Below are 8,521 nucleotides of genomic sequence, written 5' to 3'. Positions count from 1 at the left end.
TAGAGACCACACATTTACATAATATGTTAAGCATAGAGCAGTCTCATAATCTTTTCCAGAGTCCTTTTATTAGGTTTGTCTGAGAATTCTGAATAATACAATGATAATTATAATGCATAATTATAATTAGTTGCATAATTATAATGCAGATAGTTTCTATTTATTTAATTACAACTTTCTGCCAGGCAGTTTATTAAGCCCTTGATATGTATAATCTAATCTCATTCTTGCAACGACCCTATGATTTAGGTATTATTAGCCACATTTTTGAGTTTGAAAGTTGAATTCATTTATTCATCACTTTTTCCTTTTGCTGAGCACTCAACTTCATAAGCACTATACTAGTCCCTAGTAATCAGTGGTAAAGAATGAAAAATTGGTCTTTGCTTTCATGGACTATAGTCTGGAGAACACAGTTGCCTACATAAGGAGTAACAGATTTAAAATTGTAAAGACATTCTTCATACACTAAAGCTCATAGTCTTAACCATTATCCTATAGTTTTTGATAAAATAGTAATTGAAATTCTACAAAAAACCACCAATATTATTTTATCTAATGAATTCAGTGTAGAAGTAACTACCCATTTATAAGTTTAAGGTATATATCATTTTCCCCTTGAATCTAAGTGTGATTGAAATGTTGGATAAGGATACTAGTGAAAAGAAAACCTATTGAACAAAAGAAGATATTTGCCTATGATACATCTGATAAGAGGTTAATATTTAAAATTTATGAAGAACTCATAAAAATCAACAACAAAAAGCTAACAACCAATTAAAAAATGGGCAGAAGACGTGAATAGGTATTTCTTCAAAGAGGAAATACAAATGGCCAATAGATATGTGAAAAGATGTTCAAGATCACTAATCATCAGAGAAATGAAAATTAAAATCACAATGAGATATCACCTCACACTTGTCAGAATGGCTATCACCAATAAATCAAAAAGCAGCAGGTGTTGGTGAGGATGTGAAGAAAAGGGAACCCTCATACACTGTTGATGAGATTTTGAAATGGTACAGCCACTATGGAAAAGTTTGGAAGGTTCTGAAAAAAATTAAAAATGGATCTATCTTTTGACCCAGCAGCAATTGCGATTCTGAGTATTTAACCAAAGAAAACCCAAACATTAATTTGTAAAGATCATGCACCCTTATTTCACAGCAGTGTTGTTCACAATAATGAAGATGTGGAAGCAATCTAAATGTCCACCAATAGACAATCGGATAAATAAATTATGGTACATATACAATGGAATATTACTCAGCCATAGGAAAAAAAAAATGAAATCTTACCATTTGCAACTACATAAATGGACCTAGAGGGTATTATGCTGAGTGAAATAAGTCAGATAGAAAAAGATAAATACCGTATGATTTCACTTATATTCAGAATCTAAGGAACAAAAGGAACAAACGAAAAAAAAAAAAAAACAGACTCATAGTTACAGAGCACAATCTGGTGATTGCCAAAGTAGAGGGTGGTGGGAAGTTGGGTGAAAAAAGTGAAGGGATCAAGTCATACAAATTTGTAGTTATAAAAGAGTCATGGGGATATAGAGTACAACATAGGGAATATAGTCAATAGTACTGTAATGGTTGTGTGTAGAGTCATATGGGTGGTAGAGTAATCAGAGGGAATCACTTCATAAACTATATAAATGTCTAACCAATATTCTGCATACCTGAAACTAATAATAATAATAATAATAATAATAATAATAATAGAAACAAGAGCAACACAACAAAAAAGAATACTAGTTAGAGATTAATGCATCATGTTTATTGTGAAACAAATATTTTACAAAATTTAGTTTATTTGCCCAGGGTGTCACAAATAGGGAAGAGGGAAAAAAAGACAGAAATAGAGCTCAATTCATTCTCAGTTTAATGCTTCTTATCAAGGCAGATTGCCGCTCATGTAGATTGGGTAAATTTACCCAATCTTTTATTAAATAATGAGACTCAGATATCTCTTTCTCTTTTCCCCTGACACAGAAATTCTTGGCAATTATTGGTCCTCAGTTGCAACAAATTTCCATTTCATAGATTTCCTTGGTTTAAATATTTCTCCAAACACTTCTTTATTACAGAGCTTGTATTATTTTATTTGTGTGCTAAATGGCCCAATGATTATATCTCTTTCTTTGTAAGTTCACTTACATAGAGTGATTCCTTCAACACAGCATGACAAATGAGAAAGAGCCCCAAGATCTAGAGAATGACATATTGGACTTTCAATCATGGCTCTCTCCTTTATATATTTGTGTGATTGACCTTAAGAAAATTACTTAATCCTTCTAAGCATATTTTCACATTAAATAAATGAAGGTAATAAACTATATAACCAGTGACTGTGAAAAATTGAACTGAAGTAATACATGTAAAGCTTATAATAAAAGTAAGAAAATAAGATAATTCCTCCAGTACTGGAGTACCTAATGTATAGTAAATACTGCATGAATAGTCATGTTATTTACATATGAAATTTAAAAAAATAATGATGTATGGTTCCCCATGTTATTGAAGTCAGATGAGGCAAGTAAAAAATTTTCAGTTTATAATTTGCCATCACTTGTCAGATATTAAGAATGTTGATAATACCTCATGTATATTTTTAATAAATTGAACATTTTATGATACATTATATTGACTCAAAAATAGTATCAGGTCTTAACTTTCTCAAGTATTTTGTTTTTATTGATAATTTACATAGCAAAATGATGAAAATATTTCTTATTTATAATTGCATATAAAAAATTGCTATAAATTTTTGAGTAATTCTGAGGAATGAGATAGAGAAAGTCAAAGCCTGAGACTGATTTTACTAAACAAGTAGAAAGCAGACACATATTCTGTTTTTATATGTATTTTTAACTGAAATGAGATACAATCTATCTTTTTTTTTCTGGTTTGTTTGTATCATTCTGCATATCTTATTAACATTCTTTTAGGCCAATAATTATGCACCTAATTATTATTCTTAATCACTCTGATTACTCATTATATAGATATTGCAAAATTGACACAAACTGGTTTGCAAATTGGCTTCACCCAAAAGTTAATTTATTATTCTCATGTGTAAAGAAAAAAGAGTATCTATTTTTTGACTCTTAAATCAATACTGTTATTTGGCAACATAAGTTATGGAAAATCTATCTTCTTGTCAGTTTAAATGCAAAGAGTTTATAGATTTTCAAGTTTATTGCTCATTTGTAGTCCCCTCTTTATGAACTGCCTATTCATGTTCTTATATTAATTTTCTTGTGTGATTTGAAAATTATTTTATTGTTTTATAAAACTATATATATCATTCTAATATTGTTCTTTTATGTAATTGGATCCTTAATTGTTCTATTTTCTCAAACCTAACTTTTAGTCACAAAATTTGTGGTGTCTGTCATTGAAATAATTTGTAAAAGATATTGTATAAACAATCATTTTTCTTCATCCTAGCAATTATCAATTGTTATTTTTACACAAAATATCTTTATTCTATTTGAATTTATTTTGGTGAAATATCTATTATTTTTTCTAAATTAATTTCCAATTATTTTACTATTTAATAAATAATTCATTACTTTCCTCATTTATGTAGAAATGCATATAAAAGTAATTGTATCTATTTGGATACCAGTGTTATTGTTCTTGTTCTAATTTTATAGTTTTATGATTGCTTTCTTTTTTCCATTCAGAGAACAGAATATGATTATTTTAAAAATCTACCTTTGTGAATTTATTTCTTCATACAAACTCTAAAATAATTTTATTAATTTAAAAATAAAATTCCATTGGGAACTTTATAGAAGTTTATTTATTTAAAGACTAATTTGGAGAAGTATATATGTAACTTAATTTCTATTAGACATATGTTAGTATCTCATGATAATCTTGGGTACAAAAGGATATTGATTGAAATCATTGCTTAGAAGATAATCATTTCTAAAATGTGATTATCGTTGTGATTCGAATTATATTCTGAATTTCTTTAAATATTCTATAGAGGTACTTTAGGGAATGTCATTGACCCAGAGAAGACAAGAAATTAGACAGGATATGTGTGTCTGAGTGCATGTGTGCATGTGCTAGCACATTCCCATGAAGAGACCTTCATCCGCATCAGCTTTGCTTATATCTGCTTTAATTGTTGTACTTCCACACTATATTTTATATGAAGAAAGGTCCACGTGATTGGCGAATGGAATTATAGACTAAAGGAAAGTCTCTAAGTATGTACTACAGAACTTTAAACTTAGCCCTGTCCTGTTCTTTTCATTTTTTTCAAGGCAATGACTTAGTAAAAAAATAAATCAAAGAAATGTTAATATTACCATTGACAAAAACAAAGTAGAAGAAATGATAAATATGTTGAGGTCTATATCAGGATATTTTCCCCAGAAAAACATGACAATCAAATTTAAGAAAGAAAAAATCAAGGTTAACTCATCGATATTTATACTTTGTTCTGAAATTCTAATAGCAGAGATTTAGGGTGGGGGGAGAGAGATGCAGTTTAGCAGCAGCACATCCAAAAAAAAAAAAAAGACATGAGATTTAGTCATTAACAAGATTCATATTAATAATTAGAAGGAAGTAATCATAGAAAAAAATCGTGGCCTTAGATTATATTGCTATCTATATAGTAAGTAGAATATTTGGCAATAGCCAGAGACATTTTTAATTATTTATACATTACTTGAAATAAGATATTATCAAATTGAGTTTATTTCAGAAAACAGAAATTAGATGACTCTAAAACTTATTGTATAAAAACAGTGGAAAGGAGTAATATTTTGCTTGGAGTAGAAAAGATTGAGAGAGCACAAGATAGCTGTTTATAAATATTTGAAGTATTGGATTGAGGCTATGTGGCCCTAAGAATGCAAATGAGGACCAGTTTTTGAATACTACAGGGACATGGATTTCAGCATAAAATAAGGAAGAGATAATAGCTAGATCTATTTGAAAGTAAAACAAGCTCTCTCAGGAGGTAATATGTAGGCTGTCATTGGAACCATTCAAATGTAGGCAGGAGACACCCATGTCAAGGGGAAAATTGTAGGGGACATTCAAGCATAAAAGGTTAGCTAAATGAGATGATGGTTAATACTCCATTCCACTCCAAAGATTTTGTACTTCTCTTACTTAGGGGTTTTATTTGACTCTAAACTCAGTGTGATTAAAATGAAAATTTGCTTTTTTCCCCCTTACCTAAACTAAAAATCCGGGTTTGAAGAAGGGGAAAGGGAGGTAATAGTTCTACTGTGCTTTGTTTGAGTCAGGTCACAATAGTAAAGTGAACTTGAAAGGTATAAGATAGATTGGGAGCAAAAGAGAGGAAATAGTTAAGGACGATAAATAGATGCTAAGAATGTCTTCATATATAAAAGAGTTCTCATGTGAAGTATGTTTAGTTGAATCTTGTGATGACTATCAACATTTTAAGAAAGCAGAGTATACTCAATATAATTACAAATGAACCAATGATATATTTTATAACAGATTGCCTCACAAAGAAGCACATTCATTGTTTTTAAAGACATAATTATTAAAATCAGAATAAATTGATTCTAATTCCTATCTTTCTCCTACCTATCTGTACTCTGTGGAATATGTCCCTTGCTCTCTCTTGGCCTCAATTTATTCACATGTAGAGGGAAGTAAATTAAAGTAAGTGACAGCTAATTTTCCTCCCACCTCTTAAGTGCTAAAACTCCATGCACAGATGCAAGTCTGTTTTTGTAACTCATTCCTGTAAGAACTATTTCCATCTTTTTTCTATGCTGTTCAACTCCAAAGATGATTATTATCTTGTTTCAAAACCTTACCGTGATTGCCCACTCAGAAGTCCAGTGAATTTTATATCATCTTAAACCGAAGACCTTTAAACCCTATTAGTCAGACTAACAGAACTGTTTTGAAACTTAAAAGTGACCGTTGCTCATTTGTAGTGTCCTTGGGGAATTTATGTGAAAGACATTCATGTAAGGTAGAATATTTTTAAAAACATAGCTCAGACGCAATTAATGAATGTAGAAGCACCCACACAAAGTGACTTTGGAAACGGAAATAAAATTCATGGTTTTGACATGATATGACCTTTGGATATGTTGTTTCCAATAATACATTTTATCATAGTTGGAGAGAGAAAATGAAGGGAATGAAGCTGACTCTAAACATTATTTGAGTTAAGAATATTATTGCAAATAATCTATTTCATGAACTATTATAGTTGACAACTTTTTGATATAACTGACAGAGGTAGATATAGTACAGACTCAATAAATGTTTGCTGATTGATTGTGTATTGATTTTATTCTAAAGAACAATTTAAAATACCTAATTTCACATACTCATTCTTAGCGAAAAAATTCAGCATAGAATGTATATTGATTTCAGATGAAGAGAAAGCAGTAAGGTTTTATTGCTGTAATATTTGCATAGATTGTGACAAAGAACCGAGTAAATAATTGCATTTATCTGGTTCTTAATTTCATCATCTAATGAAAATTAGAAAGTTTCATTAAATGAATCAAAAGTTACTTTCTGCATCTGAACTATTATACTTCATTGTTGAGATTATGTTTTGAAGTAGAGTCCAGAATGACAAGTATGTTTTATCATTTATTCTTTGTTACCCAACCCTGCTGCTTTGAGAAGCTCACAACAACATTGTTTCAGAAAGTTAGCAGTGTAATTGTGGAGACATTAACACCAACTTTGAGAGTCACATACATATGATCCTTTCAGAATCAAAGATGCAATTTTACTGTAATTTTAACTTACTGTACTTTTTAATTTTTTTCTTGGGGGGGATGGTCAAAAGGAAAAGATGGAAAGTTTTTAAAGTTTTGAAAATGCATAAGTAGATCCCCAAATCGTACATTTTTTCCTAAGAAAAGTAATAAATTATTTGATGAAATGAATACTAGCAATAATACCTTTTAATTTCCTATGGAAATAGATCAATTTAAAGAACATTTTTTCATAATCTTTTGGAAGGAAAATAAAAAAATTTTCAACAGACTAAAGTAGGAAAAATGCAGAATCAATAAAATGTATAAGTGACACAGCTTTTACTTGAAAGATTAAGTAAGTGTTAATAATTTTAATCGTTTTTATGGGAAAGTTGGCAAAGCCAATGACATGCTCTTGATTAAAATTTTTAAACATCACATTTTCTATTCTTTGAAATCCACAAAGAAGATCAGGAATGATGTGCAGGGTAAAAAAAAAAGAATCATAAAAAATGTTAAATATGCTATAAATGAGTATTTAGAATGGTAAGAATGTTTTATAGCTATTTCAAGTAGAATAATGTTGTGGAAAGACCTCAGCTCTGCAACTACTCTGAGCTTCAGGTTTTCTCTTCTGCATAACAGTTCACATATCATCAGATTGTTGTGACACTTAAATATTAACAAATAATAAACTGCATAATTATTTCAATGTCTAAAGGAAAATAATTATTTTACCAAACAAGTTGTTTTTAAAAAGTAAATGCACAAATATGGAGTGTGCAATAGTTATGAACATGATCCTTATATTTTAATGATTTAGGACATGAGGCAGAATATAAATCTATGCTAAAATGGTTAAATGTTTAAATATATAATATAATAAAGAGATACAGAAAGTTGAAATCTCTAATCTCTAAAATGGTAGCAGAACATGAAGAATAGGACTCAAGAGGAGGAATATTTTGATAGGAGATGAAGGGGAGGTCAATTTAGGAGTCTTTGTTTTCATTTGGATAAGCCAGAGGCAATTCAACTGATTATTTCTGCAGAAGCAGGCAGGGGCCTGAATACATTTAAATGTAACTCACTGAAAATTTAAAAGTAGCTTACATACCAGTGTCCATAAATTCTCTTTTTCTTAGGTGAAATAGAGTCCAGTTGAGGTATCCATATTTCTTCATTTGTTATCTGATGCCAGTGGTGTGAGGTGATGATAATACTTGAAATCCTAAAATTAAAAGAATATTAATTTATAATTTCAGGAGTAATCAGGAAAGCTTTTGAGAAAAGAAGCTGATAAACACTGTTATCTCTATATAGCAATAGGAAGTCTATAGCTTCCTTTTATAACCACTTCCAGAATTAATTCAACTTCCCTCTACTTAAAATTCAATGTTATTATAGAGAATCATGTATAGACACTAAAGAGAATTAATTAACCCCCAAACCTTGTCCTCTTTTATATTCTGTTTCTCTGTGAGAGGCCCCACTGTTCAATGAGTTGATCTTGTTACCTGGAAATTATACTTGATTCTTCACTCTTCCCCACAGCCAATAAAATGCTAAATATTTTAGATTCTACCTCAGAAATATTTCTTATGGAATGATTTCTCCATCATCATCACTGCTATTCCTCTAATAACAGGCTTTAATCGTCATTCACCTTGACTATGGCAACAGCCTCTAGCGTAGCTCTATATCCTGTCTGTTTCAGATTAATATGTTATTCTATAATCAAAGCAATCTTTCTAAAAGTGCAAATATTACCTTATCATTTCC

Source organism: Pteropus alecto, unplaced genomic scaffold (assembly GCF_000325575.1).
Source record: "Pteropus alecto unplaced genomic scaffold, ASM32557v1 scaffold3, whole genome shotgun sequence".
NCBI lineage: Eukaryota > Metazoa > Chordata > Mammalia > Chiroptera > Pteropodidae > Pteropus > Pteropus alecto.
The sequence above is the reverse complement of the archived record's forward strand: the minus strand, read 5'-3'. Positions refer to the sequence as shown.